General features: G+C 46.4%; 1 protein-coding gene across 3 annotated transcripts in view; it reads right to left on the minus strand.

The window, feature by feature from the left end:
• Nucleotides 1-18,198, minus strand: part of LOC139754595 (uncharacterized) — a 359,713-nt gene that overhangs the window by 246,544 nt on the left and 94,971 nt on the right. The window contains exon 2 of one of the 3 annotated variants that reach the window (XM_071672011.1): nt 11,234-11,275. The exons of the other annotated variants lie outside the window; for them this stretch is intronic. The gene's annotated coding sequence lies outside the window, so the exon portion shown is untranslated. The remainder of the gene's footprint in view (nt 1-11,233; nt 11,276-18,198) is intronic. 3 annotated transcript variants of the gene reach the window in all.

Consider the following 18,198-nt stretch of genomic DNA (forward strand, 5'->3'; position numbering starts at 1 on the left):
AAGGTGGTAGTCTGTGCGACCTGACTGTCAACAAAACCAGGTCGTGGTTGTGTGACCTGACTCACCAGAACCAGGTCGTGGTCTGTGTGACCTTACTGTCACCAGAATCAGGTCGTGGTCTGTGCGTGACCTTACTGATACCAGGACAAGGTCGTGGTTGTGTGACCTGACTCACCAGAACCAGGTCGTGGTCTATGTGTGACATGACCGTCAACAGAACCAGGTCGTGGTCTATGTGTGACCTGACTGTTACCAGAACAAGTTGGTGGCCTGTGTGACCTGACTGTCACCAGAACAAGGTGGTGGTCTGTGTGTGACCTTACTGATACCAGGACCAGGTCGTGGTCTACGTGTGACCTGACTGTCACCAGAACAAGGTGGTAGTCAGCACGAGACCCGGGCAGTAAAGCCCTCACCACACAGCACACGTCAGTAGCGTCAGTTAGACCAGTAATCAGGTCGGTCTCACACCTCCTGTAACTCCTTCAGCGGCCAAACAACAGCAGACGTTGATGGCCAGGTCCGCGCCACGAGCCCGGGGCGAACGCGCACCGCCGCGCCGCTTCCCTCCCTCCCTCCCTCACTCTCTGCACCCAGCGCACGTTCCTCCCACCGTCCTCGTGTGCATTATCCCCAGTTCGTCTCGCGCGAAGCCGAATCCCTCGTGGCCAAGGCTAGCGAGGCTCCCCAGGCGGGTATTTAATATATGCCTGACGTACAAACCGTCACTAATCCTCGAAAATTCGGAGGGGAAACTGAGGAAAATGACGGAGGATGTGACGGAATTTTCCACTTCACCGGAAAAAAAAAATACCGAAAAAAAAAACATAATTTCACGGTGACGATTCTGGTCTAAATTATGTAACCGGTGACCATCGGGTGTCCTCCATTACCGGCCGATAACTGATAATCCCATGAATAAATTAGAGGAGTCATGAAATGTTTCCTTCGACGCGAGCGGACGTGAGCGGCGGCGGGCGGCGTGCCACCGTGAGCTGCCTCCTCCTGGTCGTCCAGGCTGGGGGAGTCAGGTGGCCACAACAAAGCCCTCCTAACAAAGGCCGTCCAGGAGACTCCCTCAGCACCAGCCCTTCGTCCACAACGCCGGACACACACACACACACACACACACACACACACACACACATAACCTTGGCCATGAGTGTTCCTGGCCCGCCAGCCGGCCCGGCCGCACCACCATTTTCCCAGGGATACCCAAGCAAGACGATCCTTCACACCTACACCAAGGCCGGCGACCACCACAGCAACTGCCGCCACCTGTAAGCCATCGAAACGTCCCACCTGAACACCTCAGAGAACGTTCTGTTTTACACATGGAGTGTGACGTGACGTGTCAGTGGAAGGTGGTGTTGGTGGGTGCAGCAGGAGCCCTGGTGGTGTGGAGGAGGTTGGCGCGGGTTCCGACAGTCCCTGATCAACTCGTGCCATCCATCGCCAAGGTCACTTCACACGGAGACTTTTTTTTTTCTTTCCTTCTTTTTTTTTGTGTGTGTCTCGGGTCGTCGACGTCATGACTCACGCTGGTCCGCCGCTACGCAGAAATTCAATCTTTCGAGACGTTTCATTTGGCTCGTGATGGATCCCGCGGCACGACTTACGACCTCATTATGAGCAATTACATAATACTGTTCTGCTCTGTCGTTCCTGAGTGGTGTTTGTTGTGGTGTGATTAGTGCCGTGAGGGTAAGGTGAGGTGAGGTGGAAGGGAAGGGTGTCTGGCGCGTCCGGGTCAGCCGGTGTCAGTCTCCTGCTCCTCCACCCTCCCCCAACCCCATAATATACTCAGGTGAAAAATATTTTTCTCGCAGACACAACATCTCAAAAAGTATATTATGACACAAATTCCCGAGTGTGTGTGTATGTGTGTGTGTGTGTGTGTGTGTGTGTGTGTGTGTTGGTTCCCCACACCCGACATGCTCACCCATCGTTGGGTACAGCAGTGGTAGGTGGAGCTGTGGTGGTGGTGGTCAAGAGTAGAGGCACGACCCTGCGTGGGCGACAGGTGTGAAGGACCGGTCATACGTGGTGCAGTGTGACTGACAGGTTGTGTGGAGGGAGAGATGGTCCTGTGAGGTGCTGCTATCAGGTGTGGACGGGTGGTCCTGTGCAGCGCTGTGTTGCTAACAGGTATGTGTGGGGGTGTGGGTGTAGAAAGAAGTCCTGTGTGGCTGACAGGTGTAAAACTCAGTTCCTCTTGCGCTACCGCTTACAGGACAAGCATCGGGTGCACAATAAATCTGCCAGGGAAACGAACATAAATCAAATCAATCTGTGTGGCTGACACTTGTAAAGGGGAGTTCCTGTGTGGCTGACATGTGTGGAGGGGAGGTCCTCTGTGGCTAACACATGTAGAAGGGCGAACGTCTAAGTAGTTTTCTCTCTCAACTTACGGGAAGATTTCTGCCAGGGAGTCCCTTAAAAAAAAAAAAATATATATATATATATATATATATATATATATATATATATATATATATATATATATATATATATATATATATTAGACCCATCTAAAGATATCCTTAGGGTGATCCCTTAAACAAGTACATTATACCTACGTATCGGTATCTTAAATAATCACATCATACCTACGTATCGATATCTCTAAGACTATCATCAAATAATTACATTGCATCTCTGAACCATATAACAATTACATCAATAACAATATTCTTGAGACGACCCCTTAAATAATTACATCGGACCCACGTAACAATACCTTTCGAGCGCTCCCTTAAATAATTACACAAGACCCACGTACCGACACCCTACTAACGTCCCGGCTCACATAACAAAACACCTGAGTAACACACTGGAAGATATGGTTAGCAATACCTCCAGCGTAACCTCCCCGCTGTGACATCCTCAACCAAATGGAGTAGTAGGGCTGACGACTACACAGGCCAGTGTCTGTCTGAGACTACACCAACACTACACGTAACCATGTTCACGCAGGACACAGGCAATATATATAGAAAGGCCCATTAAACTGCAACGTCTTCTCACTGCAGTCGGGAGGAAGTGGATGGTATGTAGAACATAATGTCTCGAATTGTTGTGGGGAGGAAGTATTGGATGTGGCGACGTGGCAGACTGTGCATACCTCCAGTACTGACCTTGGGCTGTGAATGGTTGAAGGGAGGTGGAGGGTGACACTCTCCACTTATTCAATCATGGCCATACACATAGGCCGGGCCACGCACCACACCCTCCCTGCCATCCATCGTCTCAATACCTTTCTTAGCTGTCAGTCTCCCACCTTGCATTACCTTGCCCTGCTTTGCCTTATCTCACTTATTTTACCTTGTCTCACCTTATCTTTCTGTTGACTTTGGAGACTTGTTTACGTCTACATTAGGTTTTCGAGACAAGCTGTGCTGTTACTTCTCTGATAAGTCAAGCTGTTTGAGGCCGCGTCGGAAAGGCGTACGTAACTCAACACAATCTTAAAATATTTTCCCTCCCTGTCAGCAACCTAATGTGGCAGTCCCTCATCCAACGTCAGTTCACCGGTAACCTGCGTCCTGACGCCCGGATGCGTGTGGTGTGCAGATCAGGCTTGCACGATTCCCAACCATGCCAACCCAGGCATTAGCATTACGTGAACATTCAGTGCAGCCATTCTGGACATTTCAATAACGGAGCTCGGGGATATTTATTGGCATTTCCAAAACTCCAATGAATTTCATATTTCGCTTTCCAAATGTGCGAACGTTAATGCTTCACGTCAGCATTAACACCGTGCCAGGATCAGGTGTAACATTATGAGGGTTGCGTGGTAATTACTGGAGCACATTACTGTGGCAACAGGAACGATGACACCATCGGCCACCACCACCACCACCACCACCACATACCAGCGGCTGGTGGTGACGACGGGCCGTGCGGTGCTTCCGCTTGGATTTATAGCTTTGTTGTGGTGTTTCATCCTCCTGGGCAGGAGTGAGTATAGTGCTGGTCAGTGAGTGCAGCACCACTGTGCTCGTAAGAGAGGTCAGCACACAACCTGAGGGTCATGCTAGGCTACTTGTGAGCGGGAGAGGTGGGCTGGGGTACACGAAGGAAGTAGATATGTCCCGGGGCGTCGCAAGGTGTGGGTGTTACGTACGGCTGGTCACCGACACGAAGCCAGGCACACAGAGCCCCAGAGTCTTGCCTACCCCAAACACAGACCAGACCATCGCTCGCAGCACGCACTCTCTAACCTCTTAACGGCAGTCGCTTCACTGGAATTTTTTTCAGGTCACTAAAAGTCGTAAGTCATCAGTATCGCTGCCTTATATTCTGACGACCTTTATCTTTCCTCCTTTGTTCTGCAATGTGTGTGTGTGTGTGTGTGTGTGTGTGTGTGTGTGTGTGTGTGTGTGTCATACACACACACACACACACGAGGGACACTAACCATCTCAGCCATAACACGTGACAACGTACAACAAGACTTCAACTTACTCTTCAAATGCCCTGCACTCACCTCACACAAACATGAACATATCACCACACTTCTTGACCTGCGGGAGACCCATAATAAAAAGGGAGTCTTGGGAAAATACAATAAGAGTGAGAGATAGAGGGGCGGAGATAGCGCGAGTCATCACGGGGCACGTCACCGTGTATCATAACCAAGTGACAGGTATTACAAGAGCCACCCGCTTTTTGTCCGGTCTTTACAGCGAGGGAGGCCCCGGCCGCCGCTCCGGGCCTACCATCTGTTAGCCACAGTGCATGACGGTATCAAAACATATTTCTTTCACCCTCTGCAACACAACAGCCCGGAACATGATAAGACAACACCACCACCTCCGGTCTATATCACTCTTCTGGAAAAAGGATCTACTTGTTTTCTTCCGCACAGTGAAACAGTCTTATTGTGAACTGATATTTTTTCAACCTCTACACACATTCAGAACGAGTCTACTCTACGGAGAGGGAAGTACTCAGCGGATTGATGCCTAAGGCAATCCAGAAACACTGTATAACATACCGTTAAGCATCTGGTTATTAAAGCCAAGAAATAGGATTACTGAAAAATCAGTGTGTGAGGTGACCATGACCGCGGGGGGCCGGAGGTAAGGTACGTTGTGACCGCTGAAACCTTACGAAGTTCTGCCCTCGCCAATGTTGTCGTCTGCTGACCAAGAGTGTGTGCAGTCTGCCAGTGAACAGTGAGTACATCACTGGTGATAATGATGGTGTGGGGGGGGGGGGTGTCTATAAGTAGCCTGGCCTCACACCGGTAATTACACAGCAACACCAGTACAATCATCACACACCGAGACAAAACCGTTCATTCTCGCAGGAAGACCAAATGCATCTTTTTTAAGAAACTATCATGAAGACTCTCAGTGGACACTTTAATATCAACAAATCTTCATCGTTTTTTTTTTTTCTAGAATTCAGTGTCTGATCTGCCTCTCCCTACCTAAACCCCACATGACTGTGCTCATCACCGGATATGAACAGAAAGAGGCTATTCGATCACGCTGCCTCCCTCGTCCACCAACAAAGGCCAATTTCAAAATTCATTTAATGCGTGGAAGCGTAAATTATCTGTTTTGCTAAAAGGCAGTACCACTGATCCCGAGCACCACAACCCCCGCTGCCCCACCTCACTCTGTGGCTGACAATGGCACTTCCGTCAGCGGCGTAGAGCAGTATGGCTAGGGGAGGAGGGTGAGTGGTGCGAACGGCCCGGGCTGGGGCGGCCCGCACCGCTACACACGAGGATGGGTAAAAACTGGACGATATTTGTCATTAATATTTGCCTGGCGAGGCTGGTAGCGGTGCTAATGGACCGACGCGAATACTGCTTTCACCATCACATTCAATTATACCGTTCACATTAATATTTTACATAATGCTTGTCACTGGAGTGTACCGTATTACTTAACAGCAGTTTGACACTGACATTAATCAAGTACACATCATTCCGAAACTACTGCTTGAACCTTCCAATGAGAACAGTCTCCTAAAATCAAGAGAGGTGTAAAAGTGTCTACCATTGGTCAAAATATCACCGTATATATAAAGTCGTGTGCGGAAGTTGGGCGGGCGGGCGGGCGATCCCGTCATGCAGTCCACTAACCGAGAAACACTGGCTGGCCGTCACACCTGGCAAGCGGACGATCCTCCACACCTGGCTACCGGACGATCACATGTGCTCCTCCTCCCCAGGTGGAGGGGGCAAGCTCTCACAACACCAACCACGAAAGAATATTAAGCAGCTTAAGGGAAATCAAACAATGCTTCATCTCCACACTCTTTAGTCCCAGTATGGCAAAAATAGACGGAAAAAAAAAAACTTGTTGAGTGGCTTGGGACGAGAGGAGACCAGTCTAGACCAGTCCTGGACGGTGGTATTCAAACACGTTCCCTACAGCCAAGTTTCTTCATCCTGTGATAAATACCAACTCATTCCCTCCCTCTAGCCTGCCCTGTGATTCGTCCTGACTTGGAATATCCAGACCCTTCATCATTACTCCTCTGTACCCCTGTTATGAGGTATTACAGCGTGTGATGGTCCGCGACGTCTGTCAACCTCCACGATCACCAACACCGACGCACCCGTGCCACCACATAATGTGGGCCGGGTTAACCTACACGGAATTCCACAACATATCAGAAATCGTAAAGGTGCGAGCTGTTCCAGAGGATGATGATATAAATAATGATAACGCCATGACTTTCACTGACGGGTTTCCATGATCCGTGGAGAGCCCGTCTGTGAACGGCCAGCCCAAATGAGGAGGCCTCACTACCGCTGGCCAGCACCCCCAACCCCCCCTACCTCGTAGTTCCCAAATCCGGCACCAGTTTTGTTTACTCACGACGTCATCGCTCCACTGCAAGTCCCCATGTGTTCCTAGTAACTGTGCCGGGCAACAGGGACTATCTAAGTACGTGGGGTAATTCAAATGTAAAGAAAGCGATGACCAAGGACATAAACAAGCACACAACAACTGATGAAGACATCGGGACGAAACCAGTTGTTGTTTAGGCCTAGCAACACTTAGGTTGTAACAACGTCTCAGTCATAACCAAGACATCTCAGACGTACAGAAACAAAACAATGATCTACAAAGTTATGAATAATTCTGAGTCGTTACTGAAAATCTTACCCAAGTAACTACCGTTCGGCATGTATCCCAGATGTTACCATGTATCCCAGATGTTACCATGTATCCCAGATGTTACCATGTATCCCAGATGTCGCTATGTATCCCAGATGTTACTATGTATCCCAGATGTTACCATGTATCCCAGATGTTACCATGTATCCCAGATGTTACCATGTATCCCAGATGTCGCTATGTATCCCAGATGTTACTATGTATCCCAGATGTTACCATGTATCCCAGATGTTAGTAAGAATATCGTTTTTCAGAAACAAATAACTTTATACAAATCACAAAGGAAAACCCTTCAGTCACTGTAGGGAGAGCAAGACTCGCATAATCTTCCTATTCATCAAATAAAACACAAAAAGCAGTTTATTAAAACTGAACTAATTTGTAAACCTCACAAAAAAATCAATAGTGGTGATCCTGTTTATCATTACTGAACTAATTTGCAACTCTCAACAAATAAAATCAAGCGTTGATCCTGCAAAATAAATACAGACTCCCCTCATAGACTAACAGACAACCTACCCATCTCCCTAACATACAAGTAATATAACAATAATACATGATAATTCTTGCGCCCTGAAGGCCTGCTTATTTCTGCATGTGTAAATTATGAACAAGTGTCCGTTACTCTCCAGAGGTCTAGCAGCTAGACCAGCCGTCGTGCTCTTCTTAAGGTGCAAGCAACTGCGTCACATGTGTTCATACATCTTCATATCACACTTCCCACGTTCAATCCTTAACGACAACATCCAGGGAACAAGGTGTTTCCTAACGAGCTCCCGTGTAGGATGCACTGTGGTACATATCCCTTGGTAGTCTCGTACTGTGGATATGGTAATACCCACCTCTAACCCCCCACGACACGATCACATGACCCGTGTACCACTTGTTGCACAGACATGATCTTAAGAGGCGAGTCTGACAGCCTTCCTGCAGAGCTTCCAGTCCCACAGCTATCCATATTACTCGGTCTTAATCCATCCCAACACACACCTTCATCAGCCAACATCCCAGTTTGTGTTCTCAAATACGATCCGGAATTCATGACGAAAACATGACTCATGGTAAACAAGACCAGTGAAGATATTATTATGTTTATTTCAACAGGTCTGTGAATTTCCCGCTACGGAGGGGTAAGGTGGGTTTGGGGGATCAATTAACGGATCCGATAATCACATAATCTGTCACTAAAATGCGATTTTAGTCGTTACTGCATTCAATTCCAAGGTCTTAGTGTAATTAATATCTTATTTACAATATAGATTTGTTAATCAACACCAACAGCTGGTTACGTTTTTTTTTAATATCATGCCGACATGACGCAGGCAGGTCAATAACTGGCTCCACTTACAAACGTAATATTCTGGTATAAGAAAATGATATGAGGTTGTACAGCTTTTATGACTTAAAATCACCACCTTCCAGTCTGGGGTCCTTCTGGCTGGGCAAGGTTAGTGCCGTTAGGAGGTATTTACTAAGTGTTATATATATATTCCTACACTCATCATACTATCCTTTGCCACTACAACTGTGCAACTCTGAGCAACGTGCACAGTACAGACAATGTTATCAATCCCAAGGGCGTTGTGATGTTTGCCGTGTCACAAGTACGTACATACAGGGCGAGGCTGAAGTGTATGGTTGGGACGAATGCTCCGCCTGGCTACCAACCTGGCTGACTCCCTCACTCGTCCCCTCACTACCTGACGATCGTTTATGGTTAAGAACACAAGTCATGAATCCCCTTGACCACCCTATCATCTGCCATACGTCCTACAGGGAGGTAACTCGGTGCATTTCTCCTACCGTTAGGTTCACGCTATATCTTCCTGCGTCTCGGTTCTTTGTTATGTTTTCACTATCGAAGTTGTTATTTGTGCGCTGATAGCTCGACTCCTACTTATAGTACCAGCAAAGGTAGTCGTAGTATTATTATCAAAAGCACATGCATTAGTGGTAGTAGTTGTAGTAGTAGTGGTGGTGGTGGTGGTAATGGTGGAAGAAGTAGTACTAGCAGCAATAGTAGTAGTAGTAGTAGTAGTAGTAGAAATAGTGGTGGAAGAAGTTGTATTATTATCATTAGTAGTAGTAGTAGTAGTAGTAGTAGTAGTAGTAGTAGTAGTAGTAGTAGTAGTAGTAGTGGTGGTGGTAATGGTGGAAGAAATAGTACTAGCAGCAAGTAGTAGTAGTAGTAGTAGTAGTAATAGTAATAGTAATAGTAGTAGTAGTAGTAGTAGTAGTAGAAGTAGTGGTGGATGAAGATGTATTAGTAGTTGTAGTAGCAGTAGTAGTAAAATATGTGCACCTTTGTCTGGGACAGCCACCCCCTCATGCAAGCACATACTCTTACACTAAAATCCTTCCAGCCACCACAGCTTTCAGTTTCGCCACCACATCAGGTCTTCTCCCTTGTGTGACTCCACTCCCAGCTTCAAGCCGTCCTACCATAATTCTTATCAAAACCAATATTGCCAGCTATCTCCATCAACCAACTCTACCACACGAAGACTGACCTTCTTCCTCAAAAAGCCAAGACCGTATCTTACTGACATTCACAGTGAACCGCCTCCCGCCCTACCTATCTTGACAGCCACCTACCCATCAATCAGTTTCCTCCTCTGATTCCCTCAACAGAGGAGCATCGTCATCATCATCATCATCATCATCTCAGTAACTGTGGTTGCCTACATTTCGTTCCGCCACGGTTCACCCCGCCTCGCTCTCATCCCACGTAATGAACCATCCATTAAAAAAAAAGAATAAATAACCAGTGACATTACACAGAGCTAACCAACTCTCTCACATTTATTTTCACCCACTCGCTCTCACGGTGTCACTCACTACTCCCAATCATAATCAGAGCTCTTCACATCCATCAGACGTCTCCCATGCACAATATACACACACCACTTTCCAAAGTCATCTCATCAATGGCGTCCTAGCTTCGTCTCTTCGATGTATATCAACTGACTGTTATATTTCTCTCTTGTGTCTCCCCTGATGATGTGATTATTACACGAAAGTGCACTTGGAAACTTATCGTGTTTCATTTTCCCCGTGGACTCATAGGAATATCTTGATCACGCGCAATATTTTGATCCTTTCCAATATGTGTGTGTGTGTGTGTGTGTGTGTGTGTGTGTGTGTGTGTGTGTGTGTGGAAGGCGTCTGATGGGTGTGAAAAGTTCTGATTATACATATACATATACATATTCGCCATTTCCCGCATTAGCAAGGTAGCGTCAAGAACAGATGACTTGAACTCAGGGGGGATAAATCCTCACTTGCAGGCCAACCTGGTCACGTGGTCGTGTGTGTCAGCATAGCCTCTGGGTTCGGAGCCCACTAGCCAGCCTTCCATCACACGACGGCAAAACCTTAATGTCACCATCCTCACCCAACACACTATCACCACACCTACAGTGATCAGATACGTGACCAGCGTGTCACCATCATCCAGGTTAACCTCACCATCACATCACCATCATCCTGACCTACATCACTACATCACCATCACTTTCGTCACCATCAGCGCGACGTCACTGTCTCGAACTGGCATAAACATCACCTTCACACCATCATCATCACCCTCCTGTTAGTGATGCCAGGGTCTGTCACTGTCGAACACTTTCCCATATGATCACCATCACCGAACACCAAGGCATAGTCTCTCTCTCTCTCTCTCTCTCTCTCTCTCTCTCTCTCTCTCTCTCTCTCTCTCTCTCTCTCTCTCTTTGGCCCATGTAGCTGTCTTTTCTTCCTGCCTCAGCCACACGCGTGCTGCTGCTATTCAGGCCACCAACATACAAACTCTCTCCCATCACACACACACACACACACACACACACACACACACACACACACACACAACGCGTAACTCACACGCCCTGTTCTCTGAAACTGTAGCTTTCCTTGCGGTGAGCACTACGCACTAGACCTCCCCTCTCAGCTGAGCACTCAAATGACCATCCCCCCCCCTCCCCTCCTCGGCCCCAACAGCAGCCCCCTCCCCTTGAGCAGTCCTCGTCACTCACCGGCCCCTCCCCCTACCCCCGGTTAACCAGGTCAAAGAAGCTATGTTACTCTACCTCCTGAACTTTCCACTGTGTCAACACTCCGATTCCTCTAACCTGTAAGAAATGAAAGACAAGTATGAGTAAAATATATGCAACTGTACATATACTTAATATACACACACAAAGTCATTCTTTAACCATACAATAATATATATATATATATATATATATATATATATATATATATATATATATATATATATATATATATATATATATATATATTATCCCTGGGGATAGGGGATGAAGAATACTTCCCACGTATTCCCTGCGTGTCGTAGAAGGCGACTAAAAGGGGAGGGAGCAGGAGGCTGGAAATCCTCCCCTCTCGTTTCTTTTTTTCTTTTTTTTAATTTTCCAAAAGAAGGAACAGAGGGGGGCCAGGTGAGGATATTCCACAAAGGCCCAGTTCTCTGTTCTTAACGCTACCTCGCTAATGCGGGAAATGGCGGATAGTTTAAAAGAAAAAAAAAAAAAAATATACATATATATATATATATATATATATATATATATATATATATATATATATATATATTCTTTTTCTTTCATACTATTCACCATTTCCCGCCTCAGCGAGGTAGCGTTAAGAAGAGGACTGGGCCTCTGAGGGAATATCCTCACCTGGCCCCCTTCTCTGTTCCTTCCTTTGGAAAAAAAAAAAACAAGACACATCGTAACAGCCATCTATATAAATTTTCTCTCAGAATCTTGATAAATAAAAACCTAAAAAAAAAAAAAAAAAACGAACCTTAAGAAGTGAAAATCAAGCGTCTTCTTAACCAAGACATGTAATGTGTGAGATAAAAAAAAATAACAATAGAATTAGATACATATAAAGCCAACACCACCTACGCTGGACAATAACGAACTAATTCGACTCGCGGAACAATCACAGAGCCATTCCTTCCCACATTCCTTCCCACTTGATGTGAAAGGACTTTTTACCTCCTCCCGTACACTTCCCTCCTCTTGATGTCCTTCACGGAAATATTAGTAACATGTGTCTAAAAAAATATGTTCTTTCAACAGTAATAAACATACAATTCCGATATAAATATGGTTAATGCATCATTCTAATGAAGAAATTTGGTATGCTTTTTGAAATTCGAATATCGAAATTCATCTACTGTCGTATGTTCCAATGTCTCTCAAAGTTCATGGTTAATTCATCCATATGTCTCTCAAAATTCATGGTTTATTTATCCACCAAGACAAATTTGACATAATCACAGTGATATGTAAGCGACCAGGGCCTGAGGCGCACCGCTGCCAGACGTAAGTTACCTCCTCTAACCCCGCCTCCCCCAACCCCCGAGCACTGAAAGCCAGCGTCCACCCTCACAACACACTAACCCAACCTTGGTGGCCGCCATGTGCGTGGCTGATAGTGTTAGGATGGGTATGGAAGAGTGCGTTTTATATATATATATATATATATATATATATATATATATATATATATATATATATATATATATATATATATATATATATATATATATATTTATTTATATATTTATTATACTTTGTCGCTGTCTCCCGCGTTTGCGAGGTAGCGCAAGGAAACAGACGAAAGAAATGGCCCCCCCCCCCCATACACATGTATATACATACGTCCACACACGCAAATATACATACCTACACAGCTTTCCATGGTTTACCCCAGACGCTTCACATGCCTTGATTCAATCCACTGACAGCACGTCAACCCCTGTATACCACATCGCTCCAATTCACTCTATTCCTTGCCCTCCTTTCACCCTCCTGCATGTTCAGGCCCCGATCACACAAAATCCTTTTCACTCCATCTTTCCACCTCCAATTTGGTCTCCCTCTTCTCCTCGTTCCCTCCACCTCCGACACATATATCCTCTTGGTCAATCTTTCCTCACTCATTCTCTCCATGTGCCCAAACCATTTCAAAACACCCTCTTCTGCTCTCTCAACCACGCTCTTTTTATTTCCACACATCTCTCTTACCCTTACGTTACTTACTCGATCAAACCACCTCACACCACACATTGTCCTCAAACATCTCATTTCCAGCACATCCATCCTCCTGCGCACAACTCTATCCATAGCCCACGCCTCGCAACCATACAACATTGTTGGAACCACTATTCCTTCAAACATACCCATTTTTGCTTTCCGAGATAATGTTCTCGACTTCCACACATTTTTCAAGGCTCCCAAAATTTTCGCCCCCTCCCCCACCCTATGATCCACTTCCGCTTCCATGGTTCCATCCGCTGACAGATCCACTCCCAGATATCTAAAACACTTCACTTCCTCCAGTTTTTCTCCATTCAAACTCACCTCCCAATTGACTTGACCCTCAACCCTACTGTACCTAATAACCTTGCTCTTATTCACATTTACTCTTAACTTTCTTCTTCCACACACTTTACCAAACTCCGTCACCACTTCCCGCCTCAGCGAGGTAGCGTTAAGAACAGAGGACTGGGCCTCTGAGGAAACATCCTTACCCGGCCCCCTTATATATATATATATATATATATATATATATATATATATATATATATATATATATATATATATATATACTATGATAAACACGTATTATAATCATGAATACGTTATGTATCATGATGTGTTTAGTATCAATAGCTAATTTCAAAAAGACATACCTCAGAAAAACGGGACCCTTCCACAGTAAGTTTCATCTGGCTTCACACACGTACAGTCTTAATATAGTTTGAATGTATTTGAGTGTGATGTATGTACAGTGAAACGTATTTTGTATGAATGTATCTTGACTCTCTGGCATGTGTAGATAATGTAAGCAGTGTGTATGCGATGGTCTGAAGTGTGTGTACACGCATTTGTGAGTGATTAGTATTAGTGTAGTATGTGTTGAACAGCCGGGTTGGGTGTGGGTCACTTGCCATGCCCAGGCTTCGAACCCAAGCGGGCCCAACCCCGGACGGGACTGTGCTAACTCATGGCCATTAATGCTAACCGCTACACCATGGAAGTGTGTGTGTGTGTTTGTGTGTGTGTGTGTGTGTGTGTGGACGCCCAAGATGGGGAAGCCCCTGGTTGGGACCTTTCACAGTAATCACAGACAAGCCAGCATCAAACAAGTCAAACTAAGAAAACAGGTTTTGCAACAGTTTTGTACAAACGGCCGGAATAAAAAAAATAGTACTATGATGAAAGAAATATTATAGCTGATGTTTTAGATTTAAATAATCATAGAGTTCCCAGATTAATATATATATATATATATATATATATATATATATATATATATATATATATATATATATATATATATATATATCCCAAGCTAATCAGTTCTGGAGTGTGATAATACAACAGCGTTTCCGTAAGTCGACACCACCACCACCGTTGGCAGGTCGTACACACTTTTGCCGCGTCATGTTTCTATAAATGTCGGAGCAGCGTCGCCAACGTCTGTTTATCTCTTTTTTTTCTCACTCTACTGATGGTGAGGTACTGTGGTGAGGGGGGGGAGGGGAGGTGGATGTGTATATTATCTTACAGCGCGATCACTGCCACCCTGGCCTCTGTGTATGAGATATACCTGCACCCACCAGAACAGCACCATACACGCACGGATCGAATCGCGGGCGCGGCATTTGGCCCACAAACAATGCAGCCGTTCATCATCCTCTCATGTACCTGACTCAGACTCGGATGTGTGTCTATGAGTATGTATACACATACGAGTAAACACAATACATACATTCTAGGTTAAGCTATGGGCACACACACACACACACACACACACACACACACACACACACACACACACACACACTATTTTAATGGATTCACAAGATGGTGCATGGAGGCGTGCATTCATTTTGATGGATGTGCGGGAGTGGTCAAACGGGTGTGGATATGAGAAACAATGTGTGGGCGTGGTCAAGGGTATGTGGGCGTGGTCAAGGAAGTGTGTGAGCTTGGAGAGGAGTATGTATAGGACAAACTCAGAGATATGGTTGGGCGCTTTGTTGGGGAGGTGTGGGCGTGGTCAAGGGCAGATGTGGGCGTGGTGTGGGGGGTTATGTTTGTGGGAGTACTCAGAAGCAGGTCTCAGAACATGGTGTGTCAAGTCTCAAACCCCAGGTCTCTGGTCACACAACTTACCAAGTCTCGTACCCCACGTCTCTGGTAAGGATTTGTCATGGACCCTTGTCACATAACTTGTCAGGTCTCTAGGTCTCTGGTCACATAACGTGTCAGGTCTCAAACCCCAGGTCTCTGGTCACAGGATTTCACACTCTATAGCTGAATATACTTCACAATGTAAGGACATAACCTCTTTTGAGCCTGGCGAGAATTGTGTATGTACGTCACGCTGTGTGTGTGTGTGTGTGTGTGTGTGTGTGTGTGTGTGTGTGTGTGTGTGTGTGTGGTGCTGTATGTGTGTGTGTGTGCGTGCGTGAGGGGAGGGGGAGGGAGGGGCGTGGCGCTTGGCCTGTGTGTGGGCGTGGCGGTGTGTGTATGTGTGTGTACGTGAGGGGAGGGGTGGGGTAGGGCGTGGCGCTGAGCCTGTGTGTGTGTGTGTGTGTGGGCGTGGCGCTGGGCGTGTGTGTGTGCGTGACCATCTTGGTCACAATACCCTTTCTGACGCCAACGCCCAGCGTCTCCCTGTCTGAAGCACTTATTATATACCCGTCAGGACGATCACTGCCACGCTCACCGCCAACATGTCTTTGAGGAATCTACTTGATTATCTACACTCACACCAAATATCATATAATCTATATATCTTATGTCCGTGTGTGTGTGTGTGTGTGTGTGTGTGTGTGTGTGTGTGTGTGTGTGTGTGTGTGTCCTGAATAGAAAACCTTCGTCCACATACACTAGCCCATCATCATCATGATGTTACGTCCACCCACGACCGGCACCAGCACGTTGGTCCAGGTATGTACGTAGGGTGAAGGTCCACGTTCTAGTCATCTCCCTATGTCAGTTCTCAATTCCATCTCCACGTTCTCTACCTTACTGTGGTGCACCTCCATGTTCTCTAGCTACGTGTGGTGTACCTCCATGTTCTCTAGCTACGTGTGGTGCACCTCCATGTTCTCTAGCTACGTGTGGTGCACCTCCATGTTTTCTAGCTAAGTGTGGTGCACCTCCATGTTCTCTAGCTAAGTGTGGTGCACCTCCATGTTCTCTAGCTAAGTGTGGTGCACCTCCATGTTCTCTAGCTACGTGTGGTGTACCTCCACGTTCTCTAGCTACGTGTGGTGCACCTCCATGTTATCTAGCTACGTGCGGTGCACATCCATGTTCTCTAGCTACGTGTGGTGCACCGCCATGTTCCCTAGCTAAGTGAGGTGCGCCTCCATGTTCTCTAGCTACGTGTGGTGCACCTCCATGTTCTCTAGCTACGTGTGGTGCACCTTCATGTTCTCTAGCTACGTGCGCACCAGCCACCAGGCCCAGTGTTGTGTGTTCCATCCAGTGTTTCTCATCACATAATGTGGCAAGTTTGCCAGGCAGGTGTTGCATCTGGAGGCACGGACTCAGTGTTCCAACAGCAGGTGACACGTGCACGTCCCGGGAACGTGGCCGCCCACTCAAGACAAAGGCAGGGAGGCGAGCATCACGTGCGCCTGACCTGCTTATGGCACCCCTGTGTTGAAGGATCCAACCCTGGCACTGGCCAGGCGGGAGGGAGCAGCGCCCTCATCCCTCTCTGCTTGCTTGATGCTCCACGTCATCAACCTGTGCAGCGCGACGGTACAACCCTTAGGTACAACGAAGACCCTTAAGCAAGACAGTGCGACCCTTAGGTACAACGAAGACCCTGAAGCAGGACAGTACGACCCTTAGGTACAACGAAGACCCTTAAGCAAGAAAGTGCGACCCTTAGGTACACCGAAGATCCTTAAGCAGGACAGTACGACCCTTAGGCACAACGAAGACCCTTAAGCAGGACAATATGACCCTTAGGCACGACGAAGACCCTTAAGCAGGACAGTATGACCCTTAGGTACAACGAAGATCCTTAAGCAAGACAGTGCGACCCTTAGGTACAACGAAGATCCTTAAGCAAGACAGTACGACCCTTAGGTACAACGAAGACCCTTAGGTACAACGAAGACCCTTAAGCAGGACAGTGCGACCCTTAGGTACAACGAAGACCCTTAAGCAGAACAATATGACCCTTAGGCACAACGAAGACCCTTAAGCAGGACAGTGCGACCCTTAGGTACAACGAAGACCCTTAAGCAGGACAGTGCGACCCTTAGGTACAACGAAGACCCTTAAGCAGGACAGTGCGACCCTTAGGCACAACGAAGACCCTTAAGCAGAACAATATGACCCTTAGGCACGACGAAGACCCTTAAGCAGGACAGTATGACCCTTAGGTACAACGAAGACCCTTAAGCAAGACCATACGACCCTTAGGCACGACGAAGACCCTTAAGCAATACAGTACGACCCTCAGGTACAACGAAGACCTTAGGCAAGACAGTACGACCCTCAGGTACAACGAAGATCCTTAAGCACGACAGTACGACCCTTAGGAACGACGGTACGACTCTTCCGGGTGATGGTGTGACCCATGACCTGAGCCTTACAGGTTCACATTATCAAAGGCCAGGTCATCATACTCAAAGGCCGCACCGTTGTGTTCAAGGAGGAGTTAATCCTTTTCGTTAATGTCTACTTATATCTAATTATCTCTATAACTAATTATCTTTTATAACTAATTATTCTCATTAACTTGACTCTCACATCTGCTGGATTAATTTTCTCAGATTATTTTACCTGAGATAATTCCACATATTCATTAACTTGCTTGCTTTTCCTCGTTAGAATAAAACGTCTCAATTAACATCAGTTTATAAATGAATAGTTTCTCTTCCCATTTTCAGATTTCCAGCAGCATTTTCATTTTCTATGATCCTTCACAGTATATATACACATATTTTTCCACCACATGATTCCCTCAGTTACACTGACTCTGA

This window comes from Panulirus ornatus, chromosome 17 (assembly GCF_036320965.1).
Source record: "Panulirus ornatus isolate Po-2019 chromosome 17, ASM3632096v1, whole genome shotgun sequence".
Lineage (NCBI taxonomy): Eukaryota > Metazoa > Arthropoda > Malacostraca > Decapoda > Palinuridae > Panulirus > Panulirus ornatus.